The 21,314-nt window shown below is 40.2% G+C and overlaps 1 protein-coding gene across 1 annotated transcript in view; it reads right to left on the bottom strand.

The window, feature by feature from the left end:
• The window catches only part of NRG2 (neuregulin 2), a 248,202-nt gene that overhangs the window by 222,912 nt on the left and 3,976 nt on the right, over window positions 1-21,314 (bottom strand). The gene's annotated exons all lie outside the window — the stretch shown is intronic.

Below are 21,314 nucleotides of genomic sequence, written 5' to 3'. Positions count from 1 at the left end.
ACCCTGCCCTGTGAGTGGTGGACATGATTCAAATATCAGAACCTCTGTCACAAGTGGAACAAACTTCTCTTTTTTCCTAGTTGTCTAACGTCAGTACAGGAGATCACAGATGACAGATCTTGGCTAGCTGTGATCAAGAAATATGGGAGATGTGAGCACTGCTCAGAAAAAGAAAAGAAAAGCAACAAAAGGCCAGGAAGGAAAATTAAGAGTGCTCTGCCCGGGAACTGGTTTCAGAGAAAGAAGTCAAAGAATGAAGGTGGAATGAGGAAAGCTATCTGCAAAAGCCTGCATGTCCCCAGTTCTTGCTATAATAAGTCAAATTCAGGTAAGAGCTTGTTCACAAACAGAATCATCATAAGGTTATAAAAAAAAAAAAAAAAAAAAAAAAAAAGAGGAAAAAAGGAGAGAATCAAACAGAGCCAGAACTAGGGTAAGATGAGTAACATACTCCCCATTGGGCACCAAATTTAATAGATGCCCCAAACAAAACAAAACAAAACAAAAATCCCTCAGTGATCAAGAAAAATAACATTTTAAAACAGTGGTTTAAATATAGCAAACAAAAAAACTATAACCAGCCACCTGCTTTGCAACTAAAGTTTCATTGGAATCAGGGTGAGGTTTAGGGTGAAGTTACTAAGGCAGGGAAGAGTGCAGGACAGAATTCTGCCTTTATTTGAAATCCTGACTTTTCATCCTAGGTTACTTTGCACTCGTTTTTAATTTTTTTTTTTTAATATTACATTAAGACATTCTCTTGATTACTGAGTGTTTTGGCTCTCCTTAAGTTTTGTGTCTCACTTCCTGTACCCTAGTCCTGGGCTGAAAGAGAAGAGAGGAGGCAAGCGGAGATCGTCAGTGGTTTAAAGACTTATGTCAAACCCTAAAGCAGAAAAGTTGGAGATTCCATTTTTTCCTGCTCCGTGCATTCTGTGCCCTGGGCGCCCTCATGCCAGTGAAGGCCGTCCTTTCATTGAGCTCCTTCTCTTGCCTTGGCAGCTGCACTCACTTTTATATGCAGGTTCTGGAATGCTGGGAGCTGTATGGCAGCCAACATCTCTCCTCTCCCCTTCTCAAACATGACGTTCTCTGTAATTCAGCTTCAGACACCTCTTTCCTTAGCCTTTTCACCCAGGGAGCCCGATCAAGGAACCTAAGAACTGTAAGCCTCATTTGCCTTCTTTGGGTATGCAAGTGAATTTGCATATATCTTGTGTCCATTTGCATTCCCCTCACATGGGGTATTTAGAATAAAAACAACATTCATGAATCAAAATGAAGCCTGTCCCATTCTGTTTCTGTCAAAGTATGGTGTGAGTAAAAGGATACCGCAGTGTGAGAAAAAGAGCTGAAATTATATTGGCCAGGGTTATGTGTCCTTTTAAAGGCAAGCCAATTTAGTGGCGTTTACCACCACAAAAATTGGCATTTAATATTTATAGGTTTAGCCTTGCAGAACATAATCACTCATGACTGAAATAGCCACCCCCTTCCTCTACAATTCCTGCAGGAATCTGAGCCAAGAGCCCCTGGAAGCTGAAAATGGCCCTTTTCCTCCTCCAAGCCACCACTTACAGGGGGGAAGTCGATGGTTCCGGGTAACGGATCTCTCCATTTGACATGAAATGAATGAGTGGAAGAACCTATTAAAAGGGAGGAGAGGAAGGAGTGTTCTCCTCATCCTCCCTCAGCCCCTTTGGGAGTGAAAGAACTAAGAAAGGAAAGGAGTAGTCTGGTCTGAACCCTGCACAGAATTTCATCTAAAGAAACAAATAGTGGACAGTAGGTTGGCCCCAAATGAGATGCAACCAAAATGATGGAAATGCTGTGAGTAACCAGGGCAAGTTCATTATGGAGTTGCTTTAAAGAGAACAGGTAAGTAAGACTATGTCAACATAACTCCAGCACTAGAACCAGAGGGCGTGAGCCTTGCCATCTGTGTGACAAGTAGATAGCTCAGTGAAGAAAGATGACTCAGTCCTTCACAGCCTGAAAAAAACACCTTTAGCCGAAACCGGTTTGGCTCAGTGGATAGAGCGTTGGCCTGAGGACTAAAGGTCCCAGGTTCGATTCCGGTCAAGGGCATGTACCTTGGTTGCGGGCACATCCCCAGTAGGGGGTGTGCAAGAGGCAGCTGATCGATGATTCTCTCTCATCGATGTTTCTAATTCTCTGTCCCTCTCTTCCTCTCTGTAAAAAATCAATAAAATATATATTTTTTAAAATACCTTTAGTGCATTTAACCTCCTTGAATTTGGGTTAGCACTTCTTAACCTCAGAAACAATTCCCTTCAGAACTAGTTGAGGTTCCAATTCGGCCTGCGTCCTTGTAGTCTTTCATAATCTAATCTTGCAAGTGCCATACCACTACGTCTGCCATATTCTGTTGGTCATGCAGACCAATCCTCATACAATGAGGACTATAATAGTGTGTAAATACCAGAAGTCAGGAATCATTGACGGCCTTCATGGTGCCTGCCTACTATGGTGAGAATGTTGTCATGTTGGAACCCATGTGAGAAGTAAAGGCTTAACCTCTAAGTTTGCCCCATTTTATAGATTGCCATTTTAAAAAAAAACCTCACTTACTCTGCATGATAGGAAGAAAAAGCTCCCACTTGGAGGGAGCTATGCAGGCGTCAGTGTCCCTTCAGCAGCTCCTTGATCAACATAGTGGTGAATATCTGGAATGAGGAAATGAGGGTTAGCGCCTGGCTTGAAAAGAGAACAGAGAAAGAAACCAAACACTGATAGCAGCTTTACTAAACGCAGATTTAGCGATGTAAGTAAAGCTGAAAAGCACTTAACTGGAATAAATGTATTCACCCTCAATTCCAGCAATAGCTATAGACCACAGAGAAGCAAGTAAACTGCAGCTTTCTTATGGTTTGGTCATAAAATATTCACTCAGTCATTCTGTCAGTCAACAAATATTGATGATAAAGACAGGACTTTTACACTCAATTCATATTTTCTGAGTTTCCCTTTAGGATATGACACTATATACTTAGCAACATAATAAGGAAACATAAAGCAAATACACAGTCCCTTCCTTCAAAAACCTTTCATTCAAAATCAAGAACAACTCGATAAATGGTTCACATGTTTGTTTTTAAAGACAATAAACACAAGGTGCTACAAAAGTTTTTCTTTAAAATATACATATATTGCCATTTGTCTTGGATTCTCTTTTTCCATTTCCATGTGTTGTCAGTTATTGATGAAAACCATTATATACAAGGTGGCTTTTTCAATTAAAAAAAAAAATAACATGTTTTAGGGCACAATGTAGCTATACCATCTGTTTGGGATTATTTTCCAGATAGTATAACCATGTTAAAAGAGGGTAAGTTGAATCTCTTTGGTACAATTAAATGCAAGAAATTATATAAAGCTAGCTTTTTCTAAGCTCGATTCAGTAGAAATTTTCTAGATCAACAGATTAAAGGAGTCTATTATTTAAAACTATAGGCCTGGTGCACCATTGGGTCCCTCAGCCTGTCAGGTTCGGCCCCATCCGTGCAGGCCAGGCTAACGGACCCCACCGATGCACAAATTCGTGCACTGGGCCTCTAGTATGCATATAAGATCTTTGGTTAATCTCTTCCTGTCCTTCCTCTTTCCCCCTTCCCTCGAGATTCATCAATCTGTTCCATGTTTCTATGCCTGTGCATTGAGCATCTGGCCCCTGGTGGTCATTGAATGTCATAGCTACTGGTTGAATGGTTGGACAGTTGCTTAGGCTTTTGTATATAGACTAGCGGCCTGATGCATGAAATTTGTGCAAAAATGGGCCCTCCTTTCCCTGGCTGCCAGCACCGGCTCCCTCTGGCACCTGGGATCCGGGCTTCCCTCGCAGCCCTGGCTTCATCTGGAAGGTCATCTGGAAGGATGTCCAGAAGGACATCTGGTCTAATTAGCATATTACGCTTTTATTATTATAGATAGTTTTACAGATAGATATCAACTCAAGACCAGATTGATTTGTGATGGATCAATAAGAAACAATATAATTTAACACATTTCTATTTCTATTTCTATAAAGTAATAACAAGAAATTTTAGACTGTGTATAATTTGGTATTTATATAAGACCAACTTAAAAGTAACATTCAAACAACCTAGTTAGCAGCCTCGGCCCCATCTCAGCTTTTATATCTTTAGCAGAAACTATCACACAAATAAATGGCTTTCTCTCAACAGAATCCCAAGCACAATAATGTCAGATCAGGCTGTAAACTCCTTTTTTTTTTTTTTTTTTTTTTTTTTTTTTTTTTTTTTTTTTTAAAGAATGGGCATATTTATTTAGTTTTTATTTTTTGTTAATCCTCAGTTGAGAATATTGTTTCCCATTGATTTTGAGAGAGAGAGAGTGGAAAGGAGGGGGAGAGAGAGAGAAACATCAATGTGAGATACATCAACTGGTTGCCTTCCACACATGCCCCGACCAGGCCCAGGGATCAAGCCTGCAACTGAGGTACATGCCCTTGCCTGGAACCAAATCCATGACTCTTCAGTCTGTGGGCCAATGCTCTACCCACTGAGTAAAGCTGCCAGGTTTATTTTTTATCCTCACCTGAGGATATTTTTCCATTGACTTTTAGAGACAGAAGGAGGGAAGGGGGCAGGGGACAGAGAGACAGAAATAGAGAAACTCAGTGATTGGTTGCCTCCCGCATGTGCCCAACCAGGCTGGGAATCCTGCACCCCAAGTTTGTGCCCTTGACCGGGAATCCAACCCAAGACCCTTTGGTCTGCAGGCCAAAATTCTAACACTGAGAAAGCTGGCCAAGGCAGGCTGCAAACTCTTAATATCGAAAGGAAGAGGAAATTTTAGAAAGCTTTAGGTAAAAATGATTTCCATTCTATATAAAAGAAATAGGAATATACCATTTACCCCCCAGTAGACTGGCAAAAATTATGTGTAAAATACCAAATATTGAAGAATATGTAGGATTCTTAGAAATTGTGGGAGAGTGAGAAACGATTTGGCATTCATTATCTCACAGTTAAATAATCACAAACTCCACAAACCAGCACCCCTACTTCTAGGTATATAACCAAAAGAAACACATATGTGACCAGGAGGCCTGCATAATTGTTTATAAGTTTTTATAAGGCTAGAAACAACCCAACTATGTACCAGCAGGAGAATAAAATGTAGTATATTCACACAATCGACTATTATATAGTATTGAAAATAAACAATCAGCCCGGCCTATGTGGTTAAGTGGTTTTACATCAACCTATGATTCCAGGTGAAGGCACATGCCTGGGTTCCACAACCCGGTGGGTGGGAGCGGGCAGGAGGCAGCTGGTCATTGATTCTCTCTCATCATTGATGTTTCTATCTCTCTCCTTCTCTGAAATCAATAAAAATATATTGGGGAAATAAACAACCATTCTATACAACCACATGAATGAATTTTAGAAACATAATGCTAATAGGGTAAATCCCAAAAAACTATATATTGGATGATAGCATTTTTATAAAGCTCAAAGACACACAAATTAAACAACATATTGTGTTAGCATGTATACATTTGCCATAAACCTAAATTTAAAAAAAGAAAACATCAATGGAATGAGAAGCACAAAATGTAGAATTTGTGTAAGCTCTGAAGGCAGGGGAAGAGATAGAGGAGAAATATAAAGGTAGGTGCAAGTTACTGAGAAATGTTCTAACACTCAAGTTGGGTGTATTTCATTATATTATTAATCTTATGTGTTACATATATCTTTTGTATATATTAAAAATAAAACTTTAGCCGGGACCGGTTTGGCTCAGTGGATAGAGCATCGGCCTGCGGACTAAAAGGTCCCGGGTTCTATTCTGGTCAAGGGCATGTACCTTGGTTGCGGGCACATCCCCGGTAGGGGGTGTGCAAGAGGCAGCTGATCGATGATTCTTTCTCGTCGATGTTTCTAACTCTCTATCCCTCTCTCTTCTTCTCTGTGAAAAATCAATAAAATATATTTTAAAAAATAAATAAATAAAACTTTAGAAATATTGACATAATTCATTCTCCCTTCTTTCAAGTGAGAGAACTGCTTTTTATTCTGCATGTAAAGAAACTGAGGGTGGTATGGCTCTATCTTGGAACAGAGTTCTGCAAAATAGAACCCCTCTCAAAGCTGATAGATTTTAAAGAGAATAATCAGTTTATCTGAAATCAAGAGAATATAAATAAAATTAAATTCAGGTGAATTAAATGAGATTTTTTGCTAACATATAAATGGAGTATGTGGTAAACTGAACCTCTTACCTGCCAAAAAAGTATGATGATACAGGATGGGATCTCAGCATCACCAACTGAAGTTAAAATGTCCAGAGACAAATGGGGAAAGAGAATTTTCAGGAAAACTGGAAGCTCAGATTAGAATAACCAGCATAAAATGAGCAATAAATACAAAAGCTAAATGAATGAATTCATTTATTAAACAAACCTTTCTTTAGCATAGACTTGCAGCAGAGAGGTAGAAAGGGACTAGAGTAATAGAGAAAATTGAGACAGTCCCTGTCTTCAAGGAACTCATACCCTAGTAATCACAAAAAAAGCTTTCAATGTGTAAATGGAAAACTTACTATACAGAACCAGGAAAAAAAGTGTTCAGACAGAGAAAGAGAGTAAAATGGTCCAACACTTAGAAAAGAAAAAAATACTTGGAGGTTTTCAAAGCAATGCAGTTGATGAATCTAATAAGAGGACAGTTTTAATATTAGGCCAAAGCTTTTGAGCCTGAAATCTGGAGAGAGAGAGAGAGAGAGAGAGAGAGAGAGAGAGAGAGAGAGAGAGAGAGAGAGAGAGAGAGAGGCTGAGAAAAGCAAGAAAAGTTAGTGCCCCGCATGTGGGAATTCACATTTATGGAGTGCTTACTATGTGTCAGATCCTCTTCTAAATGCTTTTTATGAATTAACTAGTTTAATATTCATAATATACCTATGTAAAAGTTGGTATTATTATCCTCATTGGATAAATCAGGAAACTGGGGCCTGTAGAGGTTAAGTAATTTGCCCAAAGCCACATAGTTAGAAATTTAAAAGCAGAGTTTTGAACATTGGAGATTGGGTTACCCAGCCCAATTCTTGACTACCACAGGAGGGATTTCTTTTTTTCTTTTTTTCATGGGGGAAAAACACTTTAAGGTGTGAATTAATCCTTTTAAAAAATGTTTTTTATTGACTTTTAGAGAGAGAAGGGAGAGGGATAGAGAGATAGAGAAACTTTCATGAGAGAGACACATCAGTGATCCATTGGCTGCCTCCTTCATGCCCTCCCCCCAACCCCAATGGGGATCCCAGGCATGTGCCCTGACTGAGAATCTAACCAGTAACCTCTTGGTTCATGGGTTGAAGCTCAACCACTGAGCCATACTGGCCAGACAAGGGGGATTTTTTAAATAAAAGTTGGAAAAAAGAGAAGAACTAGAAAAAGTTGTTCCCATAATTTCATTAAAATTTATTTATATACAAGTGAGGTGAATTATAAATATTAAATTTTTATCCCCAATATTACACCTTGGTAAATATTTTTTTAAATGTTATTTTAGAGAGACTGAGAGGAAGGAACAGGAAGAGAGAAACATCAATGAGAGAGAAGCATCCTTTGCCTGCTGCACGCCCCCTTCTGGGGATGGAGCTCAAAACCCTGGGCATGTGCCCTGAGCAGGAATCAAAATGGCAACTTCTTGGTACATGGGATGATGCTTCAGCCAACTGAGCCAGGTCAGAACTTGGTAAATATTATTGGTGTGCCTCAAAATTTTGTACTGGACAATATGAATATAGAATATGATAGAGAACCTAGTGGAGAAAAACTGAGACTCCAGGGTCATGATCTTAGGGGGGAAAATCTCATCTTTTTTTATCCCTCAGGATATGGAGATAGAAAATTCCTCAAGGTAAGTCTTGACAAAGCCCTCTGTTTCTCACATAATAGACTGATATACTTTGTAGCCAATCTCAGTGCATTATGTATTTATTCAGTCTCTTTTTTTTTATTTCTTTCTCAGCAATCTAAAAACTGACTTGTTAGGACCATTTGGTTTCAGCAGTATCCTAATGTGATGAAATTGACGGGCTTAATTCCTTTTTAGTTCGGGTGACCATGAATTGCACCCCTAACCTTAGCAAACATGAGCTGTTGAAACTGTGTTTGGCTCAGAACAAGTCTACCAACATTACAAAAGATAATGCTTTACTGAGTGTGTGTCAGAACTTTCATCTTTGTATTCAAGGACAACACGTTAATTTTCACAGAGAATGATAAAAGTGATATTTTTAATGTCTCTGGAACAATCAAGAATAGATATGTGGAGCCTTGTCTGGAGCCAAGTCATACTTGGGAATCAGCGGGGCTCGGAGGAGAATGCCCAAGATGTACCCAGGGTCCTGTTGGGGCTCTCTCCTGCAGAAATGAAGGCAACGGAGAGGGCACTTCCCTGGCCATCAACAGCTCAGGATAGGGAAGCACACATCCCTCTGTTTATGAGAGGCAAGTAGGTAACCCAAGCTCTGTGCAAGGTGCTTTGGAGGTGTAAGTTAGGTGCACACCTTGCTGTCTAGAACCTTACAATCCCTTGCCTTGTAGGGCAACTGCCTAACCCCAGAATCCTAGGGATGAGGAACCTTCTCGCTTTGCAGAGTAAGTCAAATGGGGAGGTAAGGGTGATGCTTACTGCTCATGCCAACCCATCATGGAGGAGATGCTTCCTAGATGCCTCTTGTATGCATCCTGGTACCCCAGGGAAGTGACAGAAATTTCCAGAGACACAAACATAAAAATACATCCCAGACCTGGGAGTCAGGGACTGTCTCAGTCACTCTGGCATGATAAAGCAAAGGTCAGGGTCAAGTTTCTGTACTATTCAAGACTGGTTGGCTATTTCCTCCTGTTGTTTTTGTTTTTGTTTTTGTGTGTGTGTTTTTAAAATATATTTTATTGATTTTTAACAGAGAGAAAGGGAGAGAGATAGAGAGCTAGAAATGTCGATGAGAGAGAAACATTGACCAGCTGCCTCTTGCACACCCGCTACCGGGGATGTGCCCGCAACCAAGGTACATGCCCTTGACCGGAATCAAACCTGGGACCTTTCAGTCCGCAGACCAATGCTCTACCACTGAGCCAAACCGGCTTCGGCTATTTCCTCCTGTTTTAATGACTCTGAAATGGATAATTGATAGGTTATCGTTTACCTTATGCTGACCCCCATTGATTTTAGTTAATCAGAAGTATCTGAACTGTTATTTCTTTTCTTTTTTTAATATATTTTATTGATTTTTTACAGAGAGGAAGGGAGAGAGATAGAGAGCTAGAAACGTCGATGAAAGAAACATCGACCAGCTGCCTCTTGCACACCCCCTACTGGGGATGTGCCCGCAACCAACGTACAGGCCCCTAACCGGAATCGAACTTGGGACCTTTCAGTCCACAGACCGACGCTCTGCCACTGAGCCAAACCGGTCTGGCTGAACTGTTATTTCTTGAGCTTATTTATTTTAGTGTTGATTCTTTACGAGATAATCAGGGCTATAGGCATGGATCTTTTGAGACTTTCGAGAAATATGAGGACCAAGGCTGGCTGACTTGCCTTAGAAACTTGGAATGTAAACAACCAGTGTTTGGTGTTCTTTCTTGCAGCTCTGTGTGTGTGTGTGTGTGTGTGTGTAGACAGTGTTACCCATCACACTGGGGTAAGCGTATGAGGTACTCAGGGGCCTCTGGTCATCCCAGGCCCCACTTAGCTGCTCCCAGATGTTGAGATGTCAGCAAACCTATAGCCTATTTGAGACTGGCCATGGGTGAGAATTCCTGATAGGATGTCCCTCTGGGCTTTGCTTCAGGATAATCCAAGGGTGTAGGGAGAAGGGGTGGGTATGAATGAAAGGGTGAGTCACAAGCCGGTAATCAATGAAACAGTGAGGGGATAGAATAGTTCATTAAAATATTCTTTCTACTGTTGCATATTTTGAAATTTTTCACAATAAAATTTTTAAAAAATGAAATAAAGCATAACCGAGGCCAGCAGTAAGCCCTGTCAGGTGGATTTTATCCTTGTTTGCAGAGGAGTAGGAGTTGTGGGAGGTGTGGGTTTGAGGTTGTTATATCAAGTCATCCCATCTTATCTGTGGGGTATGTTCCATGATGCCCAGTGGATTATTGATACCAAGAATAGTACTGAACCTTATGGATATTGTGCTTTTTCCTATATGTGCATACTTATGATAAAGTTTCATTTATAAAATTAGGCACAGTAAGAGGTTAGCAATAACAACATAATAGACCAGTTATAACAATATACTGTAAAGAAAGTTATGTGAATTCATTCTCTCTCTCTCTCTCTCTCTCTCTCTCTCTCTCTCTCTCTCTCTCTCTCTCTCTTTCTCTGAAAGTATCTGATAACCAATCTGGTAACTGAGAAGGCTACTAAGTGACAAACAGTGGGGAGCTATACTGTGTGAATATGCTAGACAAAGGGATGGCTTACCTACCCAGGTGGGATGGGTGGGACTTCATCATGCTATTCAGAACTGTGTACAATGTAAAACTTATGAATTGGTTATTTCTGGAATTTTTTTGTTTAATATTTTCAGACCACCATTGACCACGGGTAACTGAAGCTGTGGGAAATGAAACCATGGATAAGGAGAGACTATTATAAAAAAGAATTTGCTGGTCTTTATTATAATGAAGAATTTCTCTGGAGGAAAAAAAGGATACTTGGAAAGTTTAATATACTATACTCGCTCAGATTGACTTTACCCATGGTATACTGCTATATATGATAGTGTCTTTGCCTAACCTCACAATATATATTCAATCTCTCTTGTTTTCATATAGCCAATAAAGAAACAAATAAGAACAGAAATGCTGGTGTGGATGTGGAGAAAAATGATTTCAGTTTCTAATTGCTTATGGAGAAACTCTTATATGAGAACAAACTAATAAAAACAAAATCAATCCCAACTAAAAATGCTAGTTTAATATGCCTACAATAAAGTGATCTGAAGCAAGTTATATAATTTATTGAGTGAAAGAAACCCACAAAGCAGTGACTGAGCTTTATTTAGCAGATTCTACTGCTCACTAAACTAAAGCCAAATTTTTAACATGCCCTATGACATCTGACAAGGCCACAATAATAGGGGAGGTGACTTATTATTATCCAAGAATATTCAGAGGAAAGGAAAAGGTTGATGAAAGGCAAGGTTAATATAAAAATTTATCAGATTAAGAATAAGTAAATCTCCAATTTTAATTGGAAATAGAAATGGCTCAAATTATCTTTATTTTTCCACCTCTACCCACTCCCCTTACCTCTGGTAGTCCCCACACTGTTGTCTACTAGTATGTCCATGAGTTTTGTTCTCTTCCTTTTTTTCTCATTCCCTCCACCCTGCTAGCGTCCTGCCCCCCATAGCTGTCAGCCTGCTTTGTGTCCATGAGTATGTCTCTATGCTTGTTTATTAGATTCCACATAGTAAAATCATATGGTATTTGTCTTTCTCTGATGGCTTATTTCACTCAGCATAATTTTCTCCAGGTCCCTCCATGCTGCCACAAAGGGTAAAATTTTCTCTCTTTTAATGATTGAGTAATATTCCATGGTGTAACTGTTCTACTGATGAGCACTTGGGCTGCTTCCAAATCTTGGCTACTGAAAATAATGCTGCAATGAACATAGGGGCCTGGTGATGGTTTTTGAAGCATTTTCTCAGTTCATTCTCAGTTATGATTCTGAATTTATGGAACGCAGCCTTTAAAGCATGTTTTAAAATAGCAAGTGTTTTCAGAGAAGTATGAGTGGGGCACCTCCGAGGGGTGTGAGCCTGCTGGGAAGGCTGCTGTGAGAGAGAAGTGTTATCCTTAATGATGAGCACAGCTGGACAGGGCAAGCTGACTGCACTGGCACAGGAAGTTCTGAGCCCTGAGGGCTCACTGCTCACTGTGCCTGCTGCTGGGTCCTCCTTGCCGGGCTGGGGACAGAGTAGGGACAGAGCAGACATGCTGGCCTGGGAGTTTCTGGAAGATTATCTGGTCTGGCTGGCCTGCTTCCCCATCTGTGCTTTCCCCACCCTCCCGCTGTCATTGGTGCTCAGAGGCTCAACAGCCCTGAGGACACAGGACAGGGAGAGCAGTGGGGCCATGCATGTCTTTTGTGGACATTATTTGAAACGTGTGCCTCCAACTTCTCTCTTCCCTTGGCTCGGGGGTTCTAAGCACTTACCCCATCCCTGTCCTGGAAGGGCTCCCAGGAGGGGCACCCCAGGTCTGCCCTCCTCCTCCTCCAAGTGGGTCTGGGTCCATGGCAGGAACAAAATATTTCATGAAATGTCCTTTTTCTAAAAAATTGTTTAAAGTATTACATATCTCCTTTCCCTACCCCCCACTGACCTCTCCCCAGTTGTTCCCACTTCCACCTTCCCTCACCCCCCCCCACTGTCTGTGTTCATGGGTTATGCTTATATGCATACATATAAGTCCTTTGATTGATCTCTCACATCCCTGCACCCCAACCTTCCCTCTGAGGTTGGATGGTCTGTTTGATGCTTCTATGTCTCTGGATCCATTTAAGTTCATCAGTTTATGTTGTTCATTACATTCCACAAATGAGTGGAATCATGTGATATTCCCCGACTGGCTTATTTTGCTTAGCATATTGCTCTCCAGGTCCATTTCTGCTGTTGCAAATGGTAAGAGTTCCTTCTTTTTCACAGCAGCATAGTATTCCATTGTGTAGATGTACCAGTTTCTTAAACCATTCATCTGCTGATGGGCACTTAGGCTGTTTCCAAATCTTAGCTATTGTATATTGAGTTGCTATAAACATAGGGGTACATATATCCTTTCTGATTGGTGTTTCTGATTTCTTGGGATATATTCCTAGAAGTGGGATTATTGGGTCAAATGGGAGCTCCATTTTCAGTTTTTGAGGAAACTCCATACTGCTTTCCACAATGGCTTCACCAGTCTGCATTCCCACCAGCAGTGCATGAGGGTTCCTTTTTCTCCACATCCTCACCAGCACTTGTCGTTTGTTGATTTGTTGATGATAGCCATTCTGACAGGTGTGAGATGATACCTCTTGTCGTTTTGATTTGCATCTCTCAGGTGATTAGTGACTTTGAGCATGTGTTCATATGTCTCTTGGCCTTCTGTATGTCCTTTCAAAAGTAGAGGTATGGGAAGGAGGGGAGGGGACAGGGAAAGTTAATTCAATGGCAAAGAGTGCAATCTATGAAAGAAAATTGTTTAGGTTCAATTTCTAGCTCTGACACTTGGTAGCTGTGAGATTTTGACAGGTTTTCTTAATCTCTCTGTGCCTCAGGTTTCTCATCCGTAAAATAAGGATAACAGAACTTACTTATAAGGTTACTCTGAGGACTTCATGAGCTAATATACAGTATACAGTGTTTACACTGTGTCAGGTTTATAATAAGAGCACTATATAAACATTCCATTTTTGAATAAAAATATCTAAAGACTAATATCAATGGAGATATTTAATCAGAGTATCAAGAAGAAATTTGATACAAGTGTACATTCTTTTATCCCAAATTTTTGGGGCCAGATGAGTTTCTAAATCAAATATTTCAAACTAATTTAGAAGTTTAATACTGTATATTACGCTGTCTACATTTCACTTAACATGTATAGCCAGCTAGTGTGGTTCAGTGGTTCAGCATTGACCTATGAACTAAGCGGTCACAATTAAATTCCTGTTTAGGGCACATGCCCAGGATTGCAGGCTCGATCTCCAGTAGGGGGCGTGCATGAGCCAGCCTATCAATGATTCCCTCTGATCATTGATGTTTAAATATTTTTTCAAAACAAAACATGTATTGTCCTAGGCAGCAGCCTTTAATCAAACACATATTCCCACAATTAAATGCATCAATAGAAATAGCAAATTGAATAAATGAAGACTTTAGAGTCACGTCAATTCCAGTTTTTGCCACCAAACAAATTAAGAAAAAAAATAGGGGGGTTTTCTCAGAAGATGGCAGCGTAGTAAATGCCTGTACTCACAACCTAGCAGCTCAAAATTACAAATAAAATACAAAACAACCATCATCCAGGACTACTGGAAAGCTGGCTGAATGGAAGTCCCATAACTAGAGAAGTAAAGAAGAAAGCACTCTGAGACGGGTAGGAGGTGCCAAGGCGCGGGATGGGCTGGTCTAGCACCCACGTGTGCCGCTTTTTTAATCAGAAGGGAGACCATCTCTGTGAAGGTTGCCCAGAGGAGCAAGGGATCCTAGCTCCAAACCAGATCCCCAGCCCAGGGTCCCAGAGCTGGGAAAAGAAGTCCCTACAGGGAGTAAGAACTACGAGCTATAAAAACCAGTGCGGATTGGGACTCCGTGACACAAGTCTACTGGAAACCCAGCGCTTCCTCTTAAAAGGCCAGCATCAAGAATTGAACTTACACGGTCCTGCTTCCTCTGAGCTCCAGCTCCAGGGCAAGGCTCTGGGAACATAGACACATATGAAGAGGAACTGGATTGTCTGGCATCTGGGCAGGAACTTGGGGCAGCTTTCTCCCAGACAGAGGTGCTTGTAGGGATCATTGTTCCTTTACTGGGACCTCCCAGGTCACAGGGCTGACTGGCAGCCATTTCTATTTGCTCTGCCCTGGTAATTCCCCCACCTCATCCAATTTACAACCCTACCCAAGTTGTGTACAGCAGCTTTTGCATATAAATGGCCTTTCCCTGCTCAGGGTAAAATCTCTCAAATAAGCTGCAGCTTGGCCAGGGAGCTCCAAGCCTATCAATAAAAGGCCCAAGACAGGCACCAACACCAGCCTGCCTTGCTTCATAGCTGAGCCTCATCTGAGTGCTTCCAAACCAGATACAAGGAGAAGGAATCTGAAGAACTCTCTGTAGTTCCTGCTGGGTGGCCCCAGGCAGTGGTTGACTTTGCACGTCTCTGGAGACCCAAGAGCCAATGTACCCAGTGGTTAGTGTCACACCATACCAGTTAACAATTCTACACATCCATAAGCAACACATTCAAGGAGCAGCACAGTGAGCACCAAAGCTCCACTGAAGCAAGTCCTGATCCATAGGGGTGTCTCCTACACAGCAGTTCTCCCACTGTAGTCACAGCTGGTCCTCACAGCCAATTGGCCTGGAGATCAATTCCTCCCAGTGACACCAAGAGCAATCAAGTCTCAACCACAACAAGACTGTGCTCACAGCCCACAAAGGGGTGTACCTAGAGTTCTCAGCTCAGATGACTGGGGAGACTGAGCCACTGGGCCCTAGGGAACACCTATTGCACAAGACCGCTCTACCAACTCAAGGAAACCTAGCAGCTCTACCCAATAAATAGAAACAAACGCAGGGAAGCAGCCAAAATGCAGACAGGAAGGCATGCTGCAAATGAAAAAAATGGAAGAGAGCAGACTACAGATATGGAGTCCAAAACCATGTTATAAGGTTACTCAATAATCTTCTAGAAACCTCCAAAAAAAAAAAAAAAAAAGAAAAAGAAAATGACCAGCTAGAAATTAAGCATACACTGACTGAAATAAAGAATAATATACAGGGATTCAACAGTGGAGAGGAGAATTCTGAGAATCAAATCAATGATTTGAAATATGAGGAAGCAAAAAACACCCAACCAGAAGAGCAAAAAGAAAAGAAGAATCCAAAAATGTGAGGATGGTGTAAGGAGCCTCTGGAACAACTACAAGAATACCACTATTCACATTGTAGGGGTGCCAGAGGAGGAAAGAGAGCAAGATATTGAGGACCTGTTTGAAGAAATAATGACAAAAAACTTCCCTTACCTGGTGAAATAAATAAACTTACAAGTCCAGGAAGTACATAAAGCCCCAAACAAGAGGAACCCAAAGAGGACCACACCAATACACATCATAATTAAAATGTCAAGGACTAAAGACAATCTTAAAAGCAGCAAGAGAAAAACAGTTAATTACATACAAGGAAATGCCCATACAACTGTCAGTTGATTTCTCAACAGAAACTATGCAGGCCAGAAAGGAGTGGCAAGAAATATTTAAAGTGATGAATAGCAAGAATCTACAACCAAGATTACTCTACCCAGCAAAGCTATCATTTAGAATTAAAAGTCAGATAAAGAGCCTCAGAGACAAAAAAAAAAGCTAAAGGAGCTCATCACCACCAAACCAGTATTATATGAAATGTCGAAGGGTATTCTTTAAGAAGAGGAGGAAGAAAAAGGTAAAGATAAAAAATAAAAACAACAAAATGACAACAAATACATACCTATCAACAATTGAATCTAAAAATCAAAATAAATAAGAAACCTAATAAACAGAATGGGTGAATAAAACAGAATCAGAGTTATGAAAATGGAATAGACTGGCAATTCTCAGAGTTAAGGGGGGTGGAGGGTGGGAAGAGATTAAATGAAGATCTTATATGCATATATGAATTACATATGAACACAGACTATCAGTATAGGGTGACAAAGGCCTGGGTTGGGGCGGGAACCAGGTGGAGAAGGGCAATTGGGGGGGGGGGGCGGGGGAAGAGGGACATCTGTAATAATCTCAACAATGAAGATTTTTAAAAAATCTTATTGTATAAAAATAGAAAATAAAACTTTTTTATATTTTGGAATTGCAGATATATTATTGTGAATCTCTGTCTGTAGTAATAACTTTTATTGTATTAAATAATGAAGTAACCATGGGAAATATAGAGCAACAATGATATTAAGTGGGGGAAAAAATTTTTTTTTTCAGAAAACCTAATGAGTACCCAGAAAACCTAATGAAATGTTTTTTTCTGTTTAAAAAAAAGAATGTAGCAGTATAGGTAATTATCACATGGGATGTTACCTGGATTATACTTGAGGATTTTATGTGTCATAAATTGTTCACAATGCCTGAAATATCTCCCCAGATATTCCCAGGGATGACTATTTAAGGTCTCTGCTCAAATGTTACTCCCTCTTCAGAAAGGTTTCCTTAATCATACTATTTAAAATGTCAAGTGGGAGGCATGCACACATACAATCTCACAGAATACTCTTTCCCTTTTCTTTGTTTTTCTTTTTAGAACTTATCCACTATCCAGCAATATATTATATATTTGTTTATCTGTCTTACTAGACTGGCAAACTATGAAAGTAGGAATTTGTTTTTATTGAGCACTTAGAACAATGTCTGGCAAGAAGACAGTTGATAGATACTATTCAATAAATGACTGAAGGAAATAAGGCTGACATAAACAGTGGTGGGTCCCAAAAAACTAGTCCTGATATAGCAGGCAATACCTACTTTAAAAAGGAAATTTAAGGCAAAAAAAAAAAAAGTTATTTAAATGTATGTTTATATAACATGTATATTAATGGGACTTCAAAATAGTAATTAGAAAACATTTCATCTTTATACACATACTTATCAAGTAAATATTTACTATCTAGAAAGTAAAACTAATCATTACATTTATATTTACACTGCATTTGTATTTAATAATTAACTAGAGGCCCAATGCATGAATTCATGCACCTTGAAAGTGGGCTGCAAGGCTTCGGTGGACACAGGGATGGATCACAGCCCACCCTCCTCACCCGTGCCTGGCCCCTCCCACCACAGCCTCTGATCTCCTGTCTGCTGGCAGCCCCACTCCCACCGCCGCCGCTGCCGTTCCTTCTGACAGTATGGAGCAATTGGGGCCGGTGCCAGCAGTGGATGTGAGCGGGGCCAGCACCATCAGTGGGTGCGAGCAGCGGCTGCTGCCCCAATTGCCTCTCAGGAGCAGGGGAAGGTGGAGAAGCCCTCAGGAGTGATCAGGGCTGGCAGCCGCCACTCGCACCCACTGACAGCACCAAGTGATCAGGCCCAGCGCCAGGTGCTGGAGTGGGTGTGAGCGGCAGCTTCAGTGCTGGCAGCAGGTGCATGTGGGGCCAGCACTAGGAGCAGGTGCAAGCACCAGACAGGACTGCGGTGCATGGGAGCAAAGAATTTTGGGGAGAGAAACCAAGATGGCGCCTGAAACTGTTGCCTCACACAACCACTTTAAAACTACAACTAAAAGACAAAATGGACATCATCCAGAACCACAGGAAGGCTGGCTGAGTGGAAATTATACAACTAGAAGGAAAGATAAAAGCACACTGAGACTCAAAGGAGGTGCATAAGTAAAGTGCAGAGGTATGGAAGCGTTCACGTGGAAAGGGCTGGCCAGGCTGAGGGACCCTACCATCCTACCCATGCATAAATTCATGCACTGGGCCTCTAGTGTGTGTGTGTGTGTGTGTGTGTGTGTGTGTGTGTGTGTGTAATGTATTTAGTCTTACTCCAGATAATACAATGGCCACACACTGATATTCTAAAGTAAGCAAGCAAAGAAGTTTGGGAGTCACCATAAAATATGCAACAATGTTCAATAGCACTTTCCAGTCTAGATAGATGACTCTTGGAATGGCCCAGCTTTCCTCTCCATCTCTAATCCCATCCATATATTAGTTCTCTTTAAAGAGAAGAAAGGGGAAAGTTTATATTAAGAATTTAGGCCATATTCTTAGAAAGAGTATTTAAAAATACCATTTTCAAATTACCATACTTGTATTCTATAAATTGACATTCCGTTTATTATGGTTAAAAGATAATCATTTCAACATCTATTACTTTTACTTTTGCACTTTTTTATTTCCATTACTCTTAAAGCAGGAAATAGAAACAACCCAAAACACAAAAATAAAAGAATGCTCTAACAGCACCTTAATAGCTTTTAAACTGTGTTATCCCAGCCAGATCCGGTTTGGCTCAATGGATAGAGCGTCGGCTTGGGGACTGAAGGGCCCCGGGTTCGATTCCGGTCAAGGGCATGTACCTTGGTTGTGGGCATATCCCCAGTAGGGGGTGTGCAAGAGGCAGCTGGTCAATGACTCTCTCTCATTGATGTTTCTAACACTCTCTCTCCCTTCCTCTCTGTACAAAAATCAATAAAATATATTTAAACTGTGTTATCCCAGATTATGCATAAATTTTCAATTAGAATTACTTGGGGGGGGGAAATGGAATTGAGACTATATATGTTTCTCTTCCTGAAATAAGACAAGTTAGCACTGGGCCAGGTGTTGTTTTTAACCATGACTTCAGGATGGGAAGAGGTAGTTAAAAGAGATAAAGCCAGACAACTCATAGAAAAAAAAAAAAAGAAAAAAAAATCAGAGGCTCACAGTTATAATCTGACCATGAGATCAAGTTTTAATAATTACTGTCCCCTCTGCTCTCAAGATCCTTATTACTTAGTGAGTTTCATCTAAACACATTTAGGTGGTACTGTGGATAGGAGAGTGAGGAGTGAATTTCCACAGCTCTATACCCTCAGCAGAAAAGGTTCTGTTTACCTGCTTCTGAGAACTGGTTCAATAGCATGTTAGCATTTAAGGAGTAAGCCGAAGGGTCCACTTCAATAACTGTTACACCAACAAAGAAAAAACTGCCTTTGTTTAAGTGAAAATTCAAGATCACTAGCATAGTCTATATCAGGGCACATATGAACTACACAAGGCTCATGCTTTTGACCCTCAGTTCCTTAAGTCCTAAGACTGCAATGAAACCAAATAAATGCCTGAGGAGCCACTTCACACCCTAAACACGTGCAAACTTTGTTCAACAGAACACTTTACTGCCAAATGGACTTGGCAGAAATTTGGAGCCAAGGCCCCCAGACTGCATGATCTGCTGGCACCAGAAAGCTTAAAAATCTTAGCATAATACTGCTCAGTTTGAGTTCCACCAATTTGAGACACCTTCCCTAAATTTGACTTAAGATGAAAGCTATCATCAAGAAAGACTTTATTAAGACTTATCCTCTATCTAGAAATAATTTGATTTCCCACTCCTGATGGTCATACCTCTATATTCCTTGATGGTTATGTTTATGTTATAAATTTAATGCAGTCTATTTTACAATGCATGTAAATTCAATTTTGTTTATTACAGGGAGAACTAAATCAGTTATGACAAAGTTTTACTTAGAAAACATTTGCATCAAATAACCCCCATATATCACAATTTATTACCCTCAAAAGTGTGAGAAATTAAGATATTGAATATATGTAAATTGCTATGTTTGCATTTGATTTAGCTTGTTCTCTCATTTTTCTGAATTTGAGTAATCATTTATTTTGTATTTGAACAATTTAGGAAGTGAAGAAAGAAACCAAGAAGAATTAGCCTGGACAGTGTGGATCAGTGGGAGAATGTTGACCCAGGAACCAAGAGGTCACTGGTTTGATTCCTGGTCAGGATATTTGTGTGGGTTTCAGACTCAATCCCAGTAAGGGATGTGTAGGAGGTAGCCAATATTTCATGGGTGTTTCTATCTCTCTACCCTCTCCCTTCCTCTCTCTCTAAAAATCAATAAAGGAAAAACAATTTTTTAAAAAAAGACTCAACAATTAGATCCTATTTGGGATCTTCACAAGCTTGATGAAATTTAATGAGGAAAACTGCACCTAAATTTTAAAATTGTATTTAGAATACCAGCAACTATACAACTAGTAACTTTAGAGTTGTAAATGCTTGCCCTGTGAGTATTATAAATGCTTGCCTCGGTTTGGCTCAGTGAGTAGAGTGTTGGCCCGGGTTCAATTCCAGTCAAGGGCACATACCCGGTTTGCAGTTTTGATCTCCAGTAGGGGGCATGCAGGAGGCAGCTGATCAATGATTCTCATCATTGATGTTTCAATCTCCCTCTTCCTTCCTCTCTGAAATCAAAAATATTATTTTTTAAAAAGTTGCAAATGCTTGATAAATATGCAGTATTGGGAAACTATAGATTGCTTTGGAAGGTTTCCTTAAGAGGTCAAATTTACAGTAAAGATACTTGCTCCTCATATAACTAAAAAAGGTGGTGGTGGGAAGCTTATTGAGGTGAAACTTTCTAATCTTTTCCCTCAGAACTTCCATATATTTTAATAATTTCTCTGGCTATTTTTCCACTTCTAGAACCTCCTAAGTATTCCAATTCTCAGCTATGATTTCCTATTTTCACTGGCTTCTAATCTCCACAATATAGTTGGAAGCACTTAAGACAAAACACTCTTTAGGATATCAAGTTGCAGAAGACTACAGTTTCAAAGATATTTATATAGTAGTGCTGCCACCTAAAGATGAGGTGAATAAAGAAGCAATTCAAAGGAAATGACCAATTATTTTTAAACTTGTCTCAAACATTTTTTCACTCTAACTAGGCACTAATGAACATTATGTTGTTAGGTTGGGGATTGAACTGTTTCACAATAACTTAGTGCTGAGCTGCAATTTTCTATGGCAGAAAATTTCAAGCTCAAATTTCAA

The sequence above is a fragment of the Pipistrellus hanaki genome (genome assembly GCF_964339955.1).
Source record: "Pipistrellus hanaki genome assembly, chromosome: 5".
NCBI lineage: Eukaryota > Metazoa > Chordata > Mammalia > Chiroptera > Vespertilionidae > Pipistrellus > Pipistrellus hanaki.
The sequence above is the reverse complement of the archived record's forward strand: the minus strand, read 5'-3'. Positions and strand labels throughout refer to the sequence as shown.